This window comes from Acanthaster planci, linkage group LG02, assembly GCF_054643075.1.
Source record: "Acanthaster planci isolate LZ-2023a linkage group LG02, COTS_SCS, whole genome shotgun sequence".
NCBI classification, from domain to species: Eukaryota; Metazoa; Echinodermata; class Asteroidea; order Valvatida; family Acanthasteridae; genus Acanthaster; species Acanthaster planci.
In genome coordinates, this window is record NC_141778.1 from 18,363,754 (window position 1) to 18,381,923 (window position 18,170).

Consider the following 18,170-nt stretch of genomic DNA (forward strand, 5'->3'; position numbering starts at 1 on the left):
ACAGCTGATGTTAACGCTTTTCCCTCTAATTTGACCCACCAGAACAAAATGAATCTCAAGTTACAAGAGCTACTGTTTTGAGTAATAAAGGTCTTTAAAAGCATCTTACACAATATCAACAGGAACCAAATACAATTTGTATGCATGTGGTATCAGTTTTTATCGGGTTGCCAAACTGAGTCATAAATCAAACTGGCCTCAAGACTCATTTTATTGGATCCTTTCATAAATATCATTTTTGGCTGGCAACTGTAACCTCAATAAAACTGTTTTCATTATGGCAGAAATAAAAATACAAAAACTCCATGTAGAAATGGAGATGAAAGAAAGTATACATTTCTTCTTTGTAATCAGTAGGCTTTTTAGCCATGATATCCCTGCCTTTAAGTTGCTCAGTCTTTTGCAAAACCACGCCTGACAGCAGCAGGAAAGTATCAAAAGGGGATGTATGTGCTACTGTCACTTTGAAAAGTAATCTAACTTAGAGAAAAACAATTTCAGCATTTCCAAAAGAGCACTTGGGTCCTCATAACATTTTCTATTAAACATATATATTTATGGATAAGTGCTCAAAAAATGACAGTAAATACATGTATTTGATAAAATTTGACAAATACTTTGACAAAAGTGATAAAATCAGCTGTTAGGTGAGGATCGTGTGTGTTGTTATAGATGCACCTGTTTGCAAGACCAACTGATTTCTGCTGCATTGTTTTTCTTTCCCCAACAGCTTATGCCTCTACCCCAAGACTTACTGATGCAGGGTTCTTGTGTGGCTATTCTGTGGATATGAAGAATCTGTTGCATCAGTTGAGGACCTGCTTGCCTGCAAGAAGGGGAACACTTGGTGTGACTCTGCATTAGGACTGTTTATGAAAAGAGCAAATCCATAGCAATCTTTCTTCCACTTTATCCCGCCACTACTTCACCCCCTGCGAAAAATGCCCTTTGAGGAGAAAACTCATTGCATGTAGTTGGAAACTCTTGTACTTTTTTTAAATTAGAATGAATTTAAGATTTATTTGGCTTCCACCCATCATATTTACATTGCTGTGGATTTGCTTGGAGTTATTTATGTGACCAGCTCTATCGAAATCAGGAGTAAGTTGAGAAATGACAGTTTATCGAAGGGTGGCATCATTAAAGAAAACCTTTGAAGCGCAAACTGTCACAAAAAGAGCCTTAGCAGGTTTGACTTCACTTTCAAAGAGCTTGGCTTTTTCAGACCATCTCTCAGCCAAGGGAGGATGGGACTTCCAAAGAACTCGGTCGTCACATGCTTGATCTTTTGGAAACTAGTCATGCACGTAAAAGCACAAATTAAATCTGATATTGGGCTTTCATGTTATGGCTGTTTGAAGTTCATGGCCTCAAGCATGTTGTCTGCATCCATCAAGGATGTCATTGGAAAATAAAAGACTTGGAACTGAGACTGCTTTTTATTGCTTAAAAGAAGTGTGTAACATTCGGCATTTATTTCTGCTCTGTGGAAATACTGGAGAACATATGGGGGGAGGGAATTCTTTCCCAAAACATCTTTTGGATTTGAGATTTGTCAGAAACTATTCCAAATGTTGAAGGTACTAATATACAAATTGCAATGCCAATTACTTAATGACTTAGTTCTATTCCCACTTGTGATTGTGATAACTACAATAACAAAAAGTCCACTTTTCCATGTTGAAAGGAGAGCTGAGTGTTGTAAATCTTGAAGTTTTGATTTGGATGGAGCAGGTCACATCATTGCTAAAGTCTTGAGGTTTTTTAAAGCTTTAACAGTGTTACACTTCACTAGTCACTGAAAATGAATAAAACAAATGTATGTGTAGTTTCTAGATATGAATAAAAAAGTTTTTAGATAAAGAACCAGGCACATGTCTGTGAAGGGTTTAACTGGATAGTTGCTTCAAGTAGCATTAAGTAGCACGACTTTAATTAAGTCATCTAATCAACATTGTTTTTTTTTTTCGGGACAAGTTTTTTTTTTCCAGGTCAAGATAAAATGTGAATTACAGACATTTTTTTAAATAAATTGTTTTAAAACTGTTGGAAAGGTCTCAATGCTGTAAAAATAGTAATTCAAAAAAGAGTATGGTTTTGTCTGTGATTCCTGTTCGTCTATGCCCTGCGATAAAAGTTTGACAAGAACAGATAATCATCAGACATGTGCCTGGTTTTCTTGGTGATTCAAATTTCAGTCGTGTATAAATTGAACAACTTTTGTGTTTAAGTACAAAGTGACTTTCAAATTATCATACATGTACACTGTAGTGTATAGTCTACAATGGCATATAATACACATGATATACTGTATATTGTACATTAGACACAGTGTGTTCACTAATACAAAATGGACTTTCGGTATTTTTATTTTACTGTGCTTTTTCTGTGATTGTATTCATAACTGACCTGCAATTTAAACAGTGATTTTGCAGCCAAGTATTCCTTTGAAATGTTTACCAAGTCCTCAATATGTGCATGTTAGAGCTGATGATTTCAAGATATCAGTGTTAGCCTTCAAGAGGTTTGAAAAGTCAGTAGTGACAGTGGATGCAAGTTACTTTACCAACTTCTATGGTAGGTTCTGAATTATGGGTTTTGCCTTTAAAGTTGTTTACCATTGATGAAACATTTTTCCAGCTTTGTGTTAGCAGAAATTTTTTTTTCTTGACAATATTTTTCTTATTTTTAATGTTTGCCTGACAGCCCCTTTTAAATTTGTTTGATTTATTCATGTACTCATTTAATTTCTGTCTGGGGCCCGGACAGATTTTGCAAGACCGATATTAGGCCCCCCAAAAAGGTCTCGAGTTTCTGGTGAGGAAGTTGGCTCCAAAAGTGGTATAGTGATGCAGCTTTTTTTTTTTTTTGAACTGATGTGTGATAACGCACGATGTCTTCCGATGTGCACCGACACTTATATAGACTGGCGCCTGCAATTTTACAGTTTAAAAGCATTTTCAGCTTGTACATGTACACGGGACATGAGACCACCTTGTTTGTCTGGTTACCGGATGCAAACATATAAAACAGAAATGACGTCATCTGAAAAGAGTGTCCAATTAAACGACTGGGGAACTTCAGCAATTCCTTAACTTGTACATATTACTCGACTGTACCCCATCAAAAACACGTTAAATTTATGCAGTAGCAGGATTCCACTTGATTAAGCAAGTTTGGCAGCTTTTCAACATCATTTATACCAAATAAAAAACTTATTTGGCTGATGCGCAGGTCTACGTCAACACGTGAGCTAACCAGAAGCTGGGACTTTTTTTGGCCATACCCGACTTTTTAGAATACTTCATTTGTTGTGTTTTTTTTTTTTTTTCATTTAAAAATGCAAACTAAAAAAAACCTGGGAACTCCAAACCAGTAATCAATGGTAGACAACGTGTCCAACACTGATAAAAGATTCTCGGATTACATTTGCTGGAAAGGAAATAGTGTGTATATTGCTTACGTTTTACATGATGTGCCATTGTAGACTTTGTTTTAATTTGTTTATAACAAGCTTCCGGTTCTGAATGGTGTCTTCTTTCCTGTAGGGGGTCTGCTGTCCATTTCGCAAGTTTCCAAGCATGCAGTTAGAGCCTTGCAGTTAACTTTCTATTTCTGCATCAAGTTGGCAGTGTTTGAAAACATTTATGTTTATAGTTACACTGTTCACCATTGGCCATTAAATCTGTATGCGCCTGTGTAACAGGGTTTTATTTCTAAATGTAACACTTGACGGCAAATGTTCATCTTGGAACCATTAAGAGTTACATGTATGTTGCACTGTAGTTGGAACTTTGGCAAAGTATCTGTTCTGCAAATATTTTTCTTACTGCAGAAATCTGAAATGGACAGCAGGTCTTATGTCTTGAACTTCTGCTTTCCCCTCTATGCCCCAATGAACACACTGCATCAAATGTAAAAACAATTGAGATTTTTTCCCTATCAATGTATGTTGAATTTACAGTAGTCTTTCTGAAATTAAGAAACTCCTTAAAAGACCTTTTTATGTGTCTGTAGAGGGCGCTATATAAAAGTGAACATTACTTGTTAAAACTTGATGCAGCGTGTTCATAAAAGACCATTGACAAATTAATTTAACCAGAAGTGGGCCAAACAGTGGGTGGGGATTAAGCAGACTGGGCATGGTGAGTAAATTTTTAAGACCAAAATATGGATACATGAAACAAGCGGGTTATATCAGTTTGTTTTGTTGAAACTTTTGGCAATCCATTGGGTGATGCGTAAAGAAAATAGTTTCAATAAAGTCTTTATTCCAACAGATACTGTGCAAATGTGTTTTCTGTAAATTAAGATTCCTGAACTTTGACCTGACCTTTCAACTTTGACCCGACCTTTCAACTTTGATCCGACCTTTCAACTTTGACCTGACCTTTCAACTTTGACCCAACCTTTGAACTTTGACCTGACCTTTGAACTTTGACCTCTAAGGGCAGCCAAAAAAAAAGCCCAATGCATGCAGGCCCCCCCCTGCTGCACACCCAAGTGGTGTGTCCCCGCCCTACAGACACCTTCAGACCAGGGAGTCCCCCTAACTATCTGCACCAACTAGTGATCGCTTTTTCTTCATGTGCACACATTTCCCCACTCTTGAAATCCAAGCATTCATGAATGACTTCAGTTAACTCCAACAGGACAAGGATCACTTGAACTCTTACCATCGGCATTGCTTTTCTATCAAAGTACGGCATCTTGGTTGTTTATACTCTGTGTTGCTATGGATACCAGTGATCACTCCATTACTCCCAAGAATTGCTCATTAAAGAGAACCCTCCCACACGGGCTACTCGTCATGATCTTTGCAACCGACATTTCCAGAGCCACAAGTTACATTCTGTGCCTGAATCAACCAGATGAAGCATTTAACACACTCTAACGTTTTGCAAGCTTTCTACGACATTTGACAATGTTACAAATTTGTAGGGCATTTATCGTAGCTCTTGTCCACATAAATAACTTCCATGACAACTCCAATACAACCTACAAGTACTGTGTAAACCATGTTCCTTTTTCAAAAAGCAGTCTGTATAAGCCCAGTGAACTTGACTATTTGTCATGTGTGGACACCGATTAGCTTACAGAGCTAATCCCTCATACATACGAATTCATTCTATTTAAAGTACACAAAATGACTCCTTAGAAATGACTTGTGAGCCGAAATCTGATCAAAAAGAAACAGAATTTGTCCCTTTTAGCTGCACATACAGATTAGTTTTGCTGGGCAAACAGTCTTTCTAATTCTTTTTTACACTTTTACAATTAAAAAAAGTCAAATGAATCAGGGAAAATACCACTTGCTTTCTTCTTTTAATTTTCCTGATTGAGAAGCATTTTCTTTTCCGCCATAAATTGGTTCATTTCCAGAAATATCTAAGTATGTTCTTAAAGTGTCGCATGGTAAGACTAAAAGGTTGATTTATGCCATCATCCGTCTTATTTTGCTCTATCAATTATGTAGAGTATTCACCAGTATTCTGACGCATTCTAGCATTCCTGAAAGAATGGTCTCTTTCATCTACTTTTCAATTATCTTCTTTGCAACTGCAAATACAGGACAACTTTAACACAAGGCCAAACCCTTTGTTATATTTTGTGGAAAATTAGTTAGCATTTATCCATCAATAAGAAATTGAAATAGGTAGCAGTTGGTTCTGTTTCATTTTTTCATTGCACACATGTACATTTTATGGTTTTAAGTCAGACATGCAATGGGGAACAAACCATACTGCCTCACTGCTAGATAAACAGTGTGCAGTGGCATAGCAGTGGGGTTTTTCTCTTGGGCAATTTCCCCAATTGGAGACAGTGCCCTTGTAGGAAGAAAAGGATGGCTGGATTTTGGACACTGTTTTTGTCCAGAGTCGTTTTTTCTTCTTTTATTTTCTTTTTAAAATGGCAACTTTTTCAGGAATTCCTTTTCATCCAAGGCACGGCTCCCCATTTCCGGCTATGCCACTGTGAATGCGGCAGCTACCTACCCCTCAGCATCCTCAGAAGCTGTGGCGTCGTGACGACACAGGGATTCTACCAGTCCTGCTCCTGCAACGGCACCCATGGTTAAGCTTAATTGGAGTTTTCATCAATTCAATGCACTGTACAATTGGTTATACATCCTCACTCCTATCAACCCAAAGATAGTGTGTCTTCTAACATGGCAATGTTTGGGGTACACATACACTGCATGTCTACATAACAAATGGATTGTGCATGTGTATAGCTCACATGCAAAGCTGAGGCAGGCCACAAGAAAAGCTGTGATTTTTCAAAGTGAGCCAATTTCAAAACAGTGTCACTCATGCACAAAAGGACAGATTGTCTAGATGTGCATATGCAAGTAATGCATCTGACAAGTGACGAATGTACTGACTTGAAAAGGTTCAAAAACTAATCTTTCTTGATTGCATGTTGTCCTCAGTGCCACCTTTGTTGCTAACCTATGCCATTGCTTCTAGTGGAGCACTTTTCCATGTACATAGGTTGAACTTTCTTCAAGGAGAGGTAGTTGCACTCTGGCGATAAGTTGTTAGATTGTAAGCAGGATAGATTACAAATAAACTTGAATACAGGCCAGAATTGGCATCAGAAGCATATATATGTAATCATATTTGATGCTTCTTCAAGACTGTTCGTTGTCAGTCCAATGTTAGTAGTGATGTGTGCTAATCATTCAAAAGCTTGGATGCCAAAGAATTCGGTAAAATTGTGGGGTTTTTTGCCTTGTATCTATTTTATTTCGGTCAACTACTTTTTCAAAGCAGTTATTTTGACATATGAGCATAAATGTACATGCCATTTAGCATTTACTTGAAACCAACAAGTGGCACAAATGGTTGATGATTCTTCATATTCGAAGCACTTCATGCAACTTACATGCGAGACATTTTTTACTGTCAACACTGCAAAAAGGTCAACATTTTCAAGCAACATGATGGTCTCTGATCCGACTGTGCAGAGTTTCTTAGAGCCTGCCTCAGCAAAGTGACCTTTGACATTGAATTCTGTTTAACAATGGCCTTTCTGAAACAAACATGACTGATTGTAACTGGTATGACGATCTGGCATCACACTCTGTGCTCTCAGATGAAAAATACTGACAACATGCCATATGTTACTGCAAACAAGCAATAACTTTTTTTCTATGGTTTGGTATCAACTTTCCTACAATTTAAGCATCTTTGACAGTTTTTTCAGAAAAATCTTACTATTCTAACAGATTCTCAGCAGATTCTAACATTGTCGTTTGTATTAAGATATAGGCTCCTTGACCTTAATCTATTGCAGTTGTGTATTTTTCACAACAGTTGTTCATACTTTTATTTCAATTGCAATTCCTAGATTCAATCCTTACAGTCATGCTCCTCCAACCAATTGGGTTGATAAAATCCAGTTTGGAAGCTAAATGTAACCAGTATTCAGTACCAGTGCATTCTGAATGTCATGTTTGTATCAAAATAGAGGCCCATTTCTTTTACCTTTGACATCTGACCAAAATCAATTCAATGATGTACATATAGAAGCAGATGCAACATTACACAGAATGTTGCATAGAAAGATTACAAGAAGGCGGTACCCTATGTAATATCTAGAGTGACAGAAATCAAGATTTGGTGCTTACACCACTTTTGAATGGTACATTCAAGTAGTGGGTGTGTAGCACTGCACTAGATTGTTCAAGAGAATTAATCACATGCAAGTGCCACGGTACACATGCGTTGATGTTCCCAAACAATTGTGGACGTTAAACAAAAGAATTAATGACCGTCCACGATTCCCGATACGTCCACGATTGCCAAACGTGTACAAAGCATATTAGAGGCCTTCCAAAAAAGTTATGAACATAAGAGGACGAGAGGAACGTCCACGATTGCCAAAAGAAACACATTTCTCTGCATGTACACGTACATTTGCAACCATTGCCTGAGCAAGTTTGGTATTTTGTCTACTACATCACTGAAAAAAATGCATGGAGCTGGTTAGTCTTCAGTCTTTGGCAATAGAAGTGCAACAGGTCCCAAACGTTCTCCACCTATAAACATGCAATGTTAGCTGCTGGGGGCAGGATACTGAACAAGCACAAGATTTACAGGCTGTGGTTAGCAAGTACTCTTTCATGAGAACTAAGTATGAACAATCCATTGTACAAAGTACATGTACCCTTAGCCTGTCTTTCTTTACAAAGCCTCAATTGATGAGGTACATGTACATTTGGTGATGAAGGTTTACAATTAAATGCACTGTAGTCTTTTTTCCTTTCATTTGCACAAGTTTAGTCATGGGCTGAAATTTTGAATAGCATGGTACAGAGAGGGGGTACCATTACTTTCTTTCAACCAAATGTCTTTCATTGCATGTTTTTGCCAGGACTACACACTTTTGTTTGTTATAACCGGAATTTAGCTGATTTCGTAATAACGAGAGTCGACTGTAATTTTGATTTGGATCATCTGCATGTGGACTACAATTTTCCAAACAATCACGCTTTAAAGATTTGGCATTTAGGTCAAGAACTGTTTGGGACACATTGCTTAATACTGGAAAGACCAGTTCATCCTTTGGGCCAAGTACAGTTGTAAGGCAAGCTAATTAAAGCCCTTCAACTGTGTGTTGCATTTAAACTGGGATGAAACCATATGACAATATCTTGTTGGCCTGCTGGCATGTAAAGTTTGTCTTGTTTTACCTGCGACTCACATAAATCAAATGACCATCACAGAATCTGTGACTTTTATTCACTTCTGCTAGAGAGCAAAGAATGCTACTTGGCATCCACTGGGGTACATGTGCTCTCCAGATTCTAGCGCTTGATAGTTTGAGCTATCATGGCCCAGGTGCAGACGGCATTACAATGTGCAATTGCACTTCACTGTGCTGCATTCAAGCACTCATGATCACTGGAACTCTGACACGGGTGGAAGTTTTATCCATTGATGTGCCTTGTATCATTTGATGTGATGCCTTTCTTGATCACTGATGGCACCTTGATACAGGCTGTTTCTCTCTGTCCAGACAATCAGGTTTGTCTTTAGCTGCAACAGTGAGTGACTTTTTTGATTTCTCACAGCTCTGCCACTGATTTGAATTCATGAAGATTCCGAGAAGTTTGGAAAACAAGCCAAGAGGAGAGAACAATTTTGAGTCGCATATTCCAGAGTGGCATGTTCACTGAATCAACAGTGTTCATATCTTTTTTCACTGTCAATGCCTTCATCAAGAATTCAGTAACAATACAGGTCAACTTTTCAGGTAACCTTTTCCCTTCTACGGGCCCATTTACACAGACAAGTGGCAATAGAATTCCCAATTGTAACAAATATTGCACACACTGCTTTCACTGCTTTTACACTGAGAGCAGACAAACCCTGCAGCAGGACGATAAACTGCTGCATTAGGAAACATCACTGACTTTTCAAAGATTCTACATTGAGACTGACCAATCAGTGGCTTCATTACGTATGACATCATGAACTAGCTCTCAGAGTGTTAAAGTGAGAATAGGCATGCATTCATTTGTGCATTCAACTCTTCCCATGAGGGCACCACTGGCAAGGTTGAAAGTCATTAATGTCACGATCCGCATACTGGATGGATTTCCAATTTGTACATACCTGTAATTGCTACCATAGCCACTTTTCTGTTGCCACTCGTCAGTGTAAATGGGCCCTTACACACAGTACTGCCAAAGACTGAAGACTACATGCACAGAGCCATTGGATCTTATTACACAGACATACAGGCAGCATGACTCCTAGCCATGAGACACACAATTGGGACTTTGGGTTCAATGGGCAAGATGTGAGGATGTACAACCTTGTCAATCAGTGCATGAATTGATCCTTCAAACTCCAATTAAGCTTACCATGGATGCCTTTAGGCAGGACTGGCTCCCCGTGTCTGACACCACAGCTTCTTGTCAGGATGCAGAGGGCATCTTGTCCACCGCATCCATCATCTGGCAAGGAGGCAGTATGGTTTCCCAATCTCTGCACAACTTCTCCTTGTAAATTCAAGAGTTTGGCCTTTCACAGGACTTTCTTTGTTTCCTTTTACCTGTTTTAATTCTCCCAAACATATTTTGGTGTCAATGGATTTTCAAAGTTGAGCTACACATTTCATTTTTAATACAGATAGATGTTGGCACAATGGCTTTTAAAAGTTGATTTATTACAATTGATATAGCTAAATAACAGCAGTGGCAATCTTGAAACTGGACTCAGATTCAACTGCCTATTTTCCTTACTACTGATTTCACTTCAGATGAATTTTTGCTTCAACTTTCTTTCTTTCACAAAACGAAAAGATAGATACAATTTCTTTGAGACTGAATTCAAATCTTTTTGAATGGTTTGCAATAGCTTCTCAATCAGGAATCAGTTTTGGCTTTGTTGTGATTAAACCAGAGTGTCTCACGTGCAGCAGGACTATTTTACAATTTCGGCTCTGAGATTAGGAATGGAACTTTTTGTCTTTCAGTTTTTACAAGAATGTTTGCCTTGCGAGTGAGTGTACAAAAGGCAAAAAGCAGAGGGTTGGTTTAAATGATCTCATTTTCAGTGGCATGGCTCAAAGAATAAATCATACAGATATTATGGCTAGGAATATAAACCGTCCACACCTTTTTCATTTTATTACAGTTTTGATGACTGCGTCTGCTCTGTCCTTTTGAGAACAGGTTTGTCTTGGAACATGGTAACACAATACAATGTAGATCAATTTAGGAGTTGCACAAGGAAGTTATCAACACAAACAGGAGTTACGACAATTGTCCCAAAATTCACAACACTGAGAAACATCAGAGATAACTCACAAAAAGTTAGCATGGGTAAACATTTCCTCTGTCTGGTTCAAAACACGATGTAACTGAGGACATCTGAAGTTGTGGGTGTCAGATCAAGAGTAGGTGTAAGAGTTATCTCTCAATTCGCAATCCTAAGAGTGCAGGATGGATTCATTGGTTGCCACGGTAACACATCGTACAAGCAGCCTCGATGCCAGCTCCTTTGAAGGAAAGCAAGCCAACTGTAAGAGCACAAGTGATCCTTACCCATTGCAGTCAACTGAGGTATCCATGATCGCCCAGACAACAAGAAGCAGGAAGAAGGTGCACACACAAAGAACAGCCAACCACCAGCCGATGACAGACAGCAGGGGTGACTCACCAGGCCTGTCGGTGCCTGCAGGGCGGGGAACACCACCCGGGCGTGCAGCAGGGGGGACCTGCATGCATTGGGCTTCGAGTGATTTTAGGATGGAATGCCTGTAGGTGAAACATGAAGTAATAGATTGTTATACATTGTTACATGTATTGGGTTTTTATGATGGCATAAATCGTACAATCAGCACCAGAGATAGAGAAATGATGCAAGTGTTTGTTTGTGATAAGTTTGGGAGAATTAATTTCTTGAGAATCTTTTGGCATTTCTCCAAAGTAAACATGTTACATGTATCTTTATTACTGAATTTCATGACTTTGCCAAAAAAAATTGAATGGAATGCTGACAAGTGCACATTTGAATTTGACAGCATTTGTGATGAGGTACTTCTCCTGAAAACTACCAGTTAAGAGTCCAACTGAATGGATACCTTCAAGTTTGACTTACATGCCAGTGCTGGTTATACAAAAAATGAATGACATGGTGGGCACAAGATTGATCTGTGTTGAAAGGAGACTAGAGTTTAGGATCAGATGCACCGTTACACAATTCAAGATAAAGTGCTCCAGTGTGATCAAAGTAATCTTCCAAAACAGATGACTCAGAAATGGAAACACAAGGGTTTACTTTGATATTAGAGCTAGCTGGTAACTCAGAGATAACATACATGTATCTCCAAATTTCAAATAAACATGTGCCGTGAACAGTTTAAACAACACCAAATGACTTTGCCAAAAAATCTTTTGAATGGAGTACTGACAAGCTCACATTTGAAATTAAGTGTTCTGTATCAAAGGAAATAAATCATCAAATTTGTAAAACTAAATGAAAACGTATGCACTTTTTTTGCTGTTTGTCTGAAACAATGACAAAAGGTTGTCTTTTTGCTTTCTTCTTAAATAAGACAAAAATTGTATGTACATGTACATGTATGTAAATTTCAAGCTCAGGTATTTGTACATGTACCATTCGGCAAGCAAAGCGCGAAGTAGGACCATGACTGGCATTTCTATCAGCATCCAATATGCAGATATCAATTCAAAACAGCAACACTTTTTTCTCAACAATTAGCTGGCATGACAGATGACCAATCTTGTGCCCAGATAAAATACAGGCATTACCATCCAGGCATTTTTAAAATCACTTCCGATTATCTTTCACTCCACATAACCGACTCTCACAAAAACAGTCAATTGGATTGATGACAAATAAAGGAGCCTCTGAAAGCAATTGATCTACCAGAGATTTTGTTACACGGAGCAAAGTGTCTAATTTGCTACTGCATTTTCTGGGATTGAGATATCTTTACACAAACTTCTTTGATGGAAGTCAGAGTAAGGTAAGTCAGAGTGACACAGCACTGATTTCAATCTGATTTAGAATGATGTTCGAAAAGAAATTGTATGACCCCTCACATTTCATCTAAAGAGGGGCCACAATTTTGTGCAGACTGAAAACATGCAAACCAAAGCCAAAAATTTCCAGAATTAATCAGTTTGCTTTTGTGAGAACCCAGTTACCTTGGCAATGACCAGATAAGGTATAATTTTGACATACCTTAAGGCAGTCAACATAAATTGTTTCATTAAAATTGAAATTTGATCAACACCAACAGAAACTCTGTTTTCCCCAAGGATTAAAAGGGTACTATCAACAATAGATTTTACAGCAAAATGACTAAGAGATGGAGCCAAAATGGAATTCTGGTACAAGAAAGAATGAAAGAAAATAAATGAAAATCTTCAGGGAAGTTGTTGACTGCCTTTCAGGTGAATGTCTTTCCATCTCAAGCTTTGTCTAATACTCCACCTCTCCTGCCCTTGGGTGCCCTGAAATTTGATAACCATTTCCAGAATTTTTTATTCTTTTTGAAAGGATGAAGTCCACCAGACAGTCTACATTCATTTTCAATCAACTGGAGGTACCAGTTTGTCTCCGTTATGGTACATGTATAGTGTTGTTCATTGAGTACATGTACATTGTAGGAAAAAAACAAATTACATTGCTCTGACCAATTTGTAAGGATTATCCTTGAAATACTTGGCTTAGAGTAGGCCTACCCAAGGATGATTTTTTGTGATCCAACAAAACCTTAATGATTCCTTATGACACTCAGGCAAGAGAGGTCAAGTGCTCTTTGACATATTCTAAGAGTTCAAGTTCCATGCTGTGTTCGAGTGTCCATGGCAGTATATGCCTCAAATTGCCAAGAGTCAGTTCATTTATGGCATTCATGTCATCCCATCCCAGTAGGCTGTGGCAGCACACATCCCTGGCATCTCCTTAGCAACTGTTGCATCTCCCAAGCACACTTTGTTCCTTCCTTGGAGCAAGTCATGGTATAGATCATCCATCACACCATTGTCTGAAAGGGCTTATCGGCAAACTTGCTCTCTCTCCCAAGCTTTGAATGTATCATAGCCATGGGCAGAGATGAATTGTGTTGAAGGGTTTGTCTGACATTCTGCTAGAGGACATGTGCCCAAGCTGAGCTCATCTGCACAGTCACTAAGACATGGAAGACCTGCAGAAACCACTCAGAACATCCCGCAAGAGTTAACATCAAATTGTGCAATGAAGGTATTATACAGGGCTGTTGGTGTGCTTGCTGGATAGGTCTCAGCTTTAGAGCAAGTGAGTGCCTCTCCATCTTGCTCAATCTCAAACAAGAAGGGGTTGATCTAGGCTGACACTGCATCCTTCTATACTTAGCGTGGATGGCTCTTGCATTATCCAGTTTGGTAGACAGAGACATCACAAGACAAGTTGAATCAGGCACATACATGAATGCACAAACAAACATGTACCGCAGCATTCATTCTAAAAGCTGAAACTCGTCTGTGAGTAACTGGCATCAATTAACAGAACACCAAACTTGACAGACTAAGATCTGCCTAACTCAAGTTGATTCATTCTTTGCGTCCTCTTCTGAGTATCTGGCCAATGGCAGCAGAACAGAGATGGTCCAGCAGAACTGCAAAAAACAACTTGTGGGACAAGCACTACTAGCACCAAGTTAACCTAAGGGGTCTGAGGGTCTCGTCCATTTAGTTCTGTTCGAACTGCATCTTCATACTTCTCGACGTCCAAACTGTGGAATGGTAGTGCTGGTGAAGGAATCCAAATGACCACAAAAAACCCACATCATCAAATCAGCAGTGGTAGTCAGAGACCTCTGGTGACATCAAGCAACCACACCGTGGAACTGTCATACACATGTATCTGTTTGGTCAGGTGACATGTCGAGCCAACAGTGACTTTCAGCAAATTGTTGAGGCCTCAAGTATGGCAACTGATATCATCAACCTGCGGTGGCTTCCCCTGTGTCTCTGAAGAATTTTCCTCTCTTGAATGATGATACATGTAACATGTACATCAACACTGTGGCAAGAATTCTTCTGTGTGTATATCAAAAGGAAAGCAAAAAATACAAAACAATAAGTCAACTGAGATTGTCCGCCAGTCTGACTACATATACATGTACAACCCTTGTGGTGCAAGTATTTAGTGCCACAATTTACAGCTTTGAGGGACAAATGTATCAAACAGGAACACTGCAGTGAAGGTGAATCTTGATTGAGTGACATGCCAACAAACAACTTCTTTAGTCTCAAATGCTATTTGGTACAATTCCTTGAGCGATTTAGCATTTGGAAATCATTTATTATGGCATCAATGCTAAATAAGTTGAAAGGCACGTTCAGGCTATACATGGAAGGTAACACAAATGGCATTTTGACTGCCAATTGGAAAATAATGACAAATTATATGTATATGTTACAAGTAGAAACATGTATGCGGAGTAACAAAATCTTTTTGAATCTCACCTTGGAAGGCTAGTTCTGCAACACTGATCAACCATGTGCACGTTACACTGCTACCAAAGAAGCTTGCAAGTCATGGCAATATTTCCAGTCTGAAGAAAAAAATTAAAAAGGAGTAAAATCTTTTTTTTACTCTTGTGCAAAGGGGTCATTCCATGAGGTTGGGGCACAGTTTGTGATGGTGTCTATTGCTACGTGGGTTCCGTAAAAATGAACAGCTATTTCCCTGCATAAGGATTCCAAATTATACATCTTGCAAGGCTAAATACAGAGGTGTGTGTTATTTTTACAGAATAAATGACGTACTCTACAGATCATGACAGATTGCAAAAGTTACCCAAGTAACGAGGACACGGTCACAAATTGTGCCCCAACCTCATGGAATGACCCAAATACAAATGACAGAGCGTAAGCAAAGCTGTGACATGTACATGTAGCTGATGTGAAGGAAGGATTAAGAAAATGACAAACAAGTTCTAATGGGATATCTAAATCACTTGGATCAGCAGGTGTATGTACATGTACATGTAGGAGTTGTCATTTTAAACCTGTACAATGACATTAACTGCATGTACAGGTACATGCATGTTCAATGGTTTTCAATGGTTTGAACTTTTTGGTAGCCAATGCATGGTGCTCAATGAGTTTCTACTGAACTGGTAATGAAGATTAAACAGGCAGAAAAAACAAATACTATGGATTATTGAAAGACGCGCAGTCTTCACTTAAAGACACCTACATGTACCTCTCTTTATAACATTAGAGATCTCGCTCCTTGGACTAAAAATAACTGCCAGGGGAGGGGTAATGGGATTTTTTAGTTTAAAATTTCAGAAAGAATTCCATATACGGAACGCCACATAACACACTAAGCACAAAACCTCGGAGACTGCTCTTTAAAAACTGTGTTTTTTAAGTGATTACCTCAATATTTTCACTGCTTAAGTCGACTTTTTAGCAATAGGCTTTCCATATATGGAATTCTTTCAAAAATTTTCATTTTGCCCACCCCCCGATCAATCCAAGACCTGGATATGCCATAGTCCGAGTAACTAGGACCCTACAAATTGTTTTTTTTATCACTTAGGCATGGACATGATCAATTAAAACTATTCTCAATGATCCGCTCATGACATTTCAATACTCTGTCTTTTGCATACACTTTGAAAAGCACAAGAAGATGGCAACTTCGATTTCTAACCCAGCAACAGGAGAGTTTCTGATTAGAAGGGGAATTGCTCTTTTCCCCCAAATGTAAGTAAACTTTACCACAATCATTGGAATCTTTAATTCCCACTGAATCCTACAGTGAGTGCATTAGACAGTTTAAGGATCATTTTGGGGGTGAATTCTGAGGAATTTGATTCAGGGTACGGCAGTGTACTAGCTACATGTATTTGGAGAGCAATCTGTTGAGAAGGACTATGAAGGGTTCTTGGATGCTACACCTCTATTTGTAGAGAGTCCTTGTTACTCGGACCCTGCTGGGACCAGACACGCTGGCACTACTGTGACTACCTTGGATACATATAAATTATTGTTTTAAGCTCTCAGGGCTATCTTCTTGAAACTGATTTAGTATTGTTTTCTTCGCGAGTCCTGAGTCCGGAAAGCCTAGATAGGGAGGATTCCTTTCCCAGTGGGCCAGGCATGCCAGGTATTACGGCATATTATGTAGCCCCACACGTAGGCTATAGTGGCTCTCTGTTACAATCTGTCTCTTATCTGTCGCCACCACAGCCCAACTTCAAGGCATGTCTTTAATGCCTGAAATCTAAACTGCAAACTTTGAATCCAAATATCTTCCAAAATGAGAATGACTCAACAATTTTACTTACACCGGCATACTCCTCAGAGTTTGGACTTTTATATGAGCACCCTAAAGCTTTAAAAAACCGTACAGGCCTATTTTCCAATGTAAGAGCCCCGCCTGTGATAGCCTGACCGTGGGTGTCGCCATTTTGAAAAACCGTAAAGGCAGTGCTTTGTGTATCGGAAGTCAAGGCACCCGACGGGTGTCGTAGATGTTTTCACGGTATTGCTTAGTAATAAGTTGCGCGCACATTTTGCTAGTGTACAATACGCCCACAGCACGTGTGTGGAGCATGGTACATTATTTATTCAAATTTAATTTCACTGGTTTCTTGTTCATTTGTCACGCAAGGTGACAGGGAACCAGTTTTGTGTGGTACATCCTATCACCAGAGCGCCTGTTGGGTGCCTTGAAATCTGACGCATGAAGCACTGCCTTCGTTTTTCAAAACTGCGACACCCACGGTCAGCACATAAGCCAGGCTCCTACACATAAATATCACAGGCCAGGTTTTTCAAAGCGCCATAGGCTTACATCGGAAAATATTCGGTTTTGGAAAGCTTTAGGGAGCTCATATAAAAGATCAAACTATGAGGAATAGTTGGTCATTCTCATTTTGAAAAATATTCAGATAGGCCTACGAGTAGGATTCAAAGTTTGAGACATCCTGCAGTTTGGATTTCAGGCATTTAAGACATGCCTTGAAGTAAGGCTGAGGTGGCGACAGATAAGAGACAGATTGTAAAAGAGAGCCACCACAGCCGTACACGTGTGGGGCTCGGCGTAACCGTGGCGCGCATGGCGCATCCCAACCGGACGGAACACGTGCCCCGTCCGAAAACTGGCCCATACCAAGATTCACATAAATCTATTAACAACACAAGACAGTTTAAGAAATATTTAAACATACCTTGAGGTTGTATCAGTCGTTATGCTGGCGTGTTGCGTATACTGTAGTTGAGTGAATTCAATAAGGGCAGCAAAAGTTTAAATTTGTGAGAAAAATCCATGGCGCTGTGCACGAATGGACTTTTTTTAAAAATGGCGGAATATGTATGTTTGTTTGTTTGTTTTAAGTTGAAACAGCAAAAATCCAGAGAGACAGTATGTGTGCTCCACCAAGCAACACGGCTGGTACTTGTTACATGGCAAGGAACCACTGAAAAAATATGGAGGCTTTTTAAATGAAAAACCAAAATGTTTACCTGGAGCGTAGTCCTGGGGGTGGGGGTATGTTCCTCACTTTGGGGGGGGGGAGGCTGGGAAGGGCTTTTGAATCATCCCCCATTTTTGTGAGAAAAAATATGAAGGCGGCAGATTTTGAGCATGTTTAGACGTCCCAACAACCAAATGTATTTAATAGTA

At 39.1% G+C, this 18,170-nt stretch overlaps 2 long non-coding RNA genes across 10 annotated transcripts in view; one reads left to right on the top strand and one right to left on the bottom strand.

The window, feature by feature from the left end:
- The window catches only part of LOC110983827 (uncharacterized), a 118,183-nt gene extending 113,904 nt beyond the window's left edge, over window positions 1-4,279 (top strand). For all 8 annotated transcript variants that reach the window (XR_015424325.1, XR_015424327.1, XR_015424331.1 and 5 more), the window contains one exon: window positions 731-4,279. This is a non-coding gene — a long non-coding RNA (uncharacterized LOC110983827). The remainder of the gene's footprint in view (window positions 1-730) is intronic.
- On the bottom strand, window positions 4,252-17,896 carry LOC110989359 (uncharacterized). Of its 2 annotated transcripts, XR_015424335.1 has the most exons (4): window positions 17,716-17,896; window positions 14,996-15,084; window positions 4,424-14,566; window positions 4,252-4,385 (listed from the first exon to the last, which is right to left on the bottom strand). It is a non-coding gene; the product is annotated as an uncharacterized LOC110989359 (long non-coding RNA). The 2 variants fall into 2 exon arrangements; XR_002599598.2 differs by having other exon boundaries at window positions 4,252-14,566; window positions 17,716-17,867.
- Between the last annotated feature and the right edge of the window lie 274 nt (window positions 17,897-18,170).